The sequence below is a fragment of the Psammomys obesus genome, unplaced genomic scaffold (genome assembly GCF_907164565.1).
Source record: "Psammomys obesus unplaced genomic scaffold, mPsaObe1.curated_primary_1811, whole genome shotgun sequence".
In the NCBI taxonomy this organism is placed as follows: domain Eukaryota; kingdom Metazoa; phylum Chordata; class Mammalia; order Rodentia; family Muridae; genus Psammomys; species Psammomys obesus.
The window spans coordinates 7,409,011-7,410,467 of record NW_026585626.1 but is presented as its reverse complement, the minus strand read 5'-3'; the positions used below and the strand labels follow the sequence as shown (position 1 = coordinate 7,410,467).

The 1,457-nt window shown below is 47.4% G+C and overlaps 1 pseudogene; it reads right to left on the bottom strand.

The window, feature by feature from the left end:
* Window positions 1-229: 229 nt before the first annotated feature.
* On the bottom strand, window positions 230-352 carry LOC129682861 (small nucleolar RNA SNORA17; annotated as a pseudogene).
* Between the last annotated feature and the right edge of the window lie 1,105 nt (window positions 353-1,457).

Sequence of the window (1,457 nt, the reverse complement as noted above, 5' to 3'; positions counted from 1 at the left end):
TGTGTGGTGTTCAGGCTCCTTGCAAGGGTGGTCTGTCTCCAGCTCACTCCCACCTGGGCCCTTGATCCTAGGTGGGTCCTTCTGGTCTTCTTCCTGTTCCTCATCCTGGAAACCCACCCCAGCATGTCTGGTACCAGACTGATGATTGTTTTAGACTACCTCCCTGTCTGGGCCCCCTGGCACCTGACTGGTGGTTGTCTCAAGCTCACTTTTTTTTTTTTTTTCAGGAAATGTTAGTCTACTAATGGTTCAGCTGTCCATAGGTCAGAACTCTGAGGACAGACATGGCCTCTCTCCCCTCTGTCACCTACCGACGCACATGTGACACAGCAGCCACGCCTCTAGGGGCGGATTCTCCCTCACCTCTTACACCCAGTTAGTAACCCCCTCCATGATGTATCCATGATGCTTTTTATTGTCATTGTCTTATGCACTGATTTGAGGAAGGGGGTGTGTGCCTGTGTATATTCAATTGTTCAGACCAAAAGTCATTCTTGGATGGAAGTCTTTCTGATCCATTTTGTTTTCTTGAGACAACATCTTTCCTTGGTACCTGGGCTCATTCATAAAGACTTGCTGACTAGAAATTGAAAGATGAAAGGAGACAGGGGAAATGAAGTGGGACTCCCACAGTAGAAGAGAGAGGAGAACCTGGGTTTTCTTCCACTGAATCCCCATCCTAAGGACAACAATCATGCTGAGTCAGAACTCATCCTAACGAAATGATCGTGCTTGCTTTAATGAAATCTATTAAGATCTAATTAAAAAAAAAAAACTCCCATTCACAAGTACCCAGGGTGAGAACTTCACAACCTCTATGGGGAAAACGCAATTGAACTCACAACCTAGTCTATTAACTAGTTGGTAGCATAAGAATGTTGTCTCAGAATAATAACCAGGACCCTGTAGTTGCTCACTCTGAGAGGGAAGAGCACCCTGGGTGCTAGGCAGCACCATTTGCTGAGGTGACACGACGAATCCAGAGTTGTTTAAGAGAGTTAACTTGTGTCACTTTGAGACATAGGAATTGACAGCTGAAGATGAAGACAGAGAGAGTGAGCATAAAAAAAAAAAAAAAAGAGTGAGTAATGGACCCTGGAGGCCGGGCGCTGCCACGGGGCAGAGTCCTGGCTGGCAACAGCTGCTTCTCAGCCCTAAGTGGGTGTTTTTGCTGCACTGGCCCCACCACAGCTGTTTGCCTGCCTTGGGCTCCACATTTGTGTTGGCTGCCAGTGCCCATACAATCCTCTTTCTCCTCTCTCTGGGAAGCTGTTTCCCGAGGAAGAGTGTCCACGCCGCATTTATTTTATCATTCATCTCTCCCTTCCTCAGTTTACCCTTTGAGGGTAACATGTGAGTTGAGAAGGATCATCTGTCATGACCCCGTGTTTCCCCACATGTGTCCCCAGGAAGGTAACCTTCCGAGGAACCTTTAAAAGGCGAAGTCTCATCAGAGG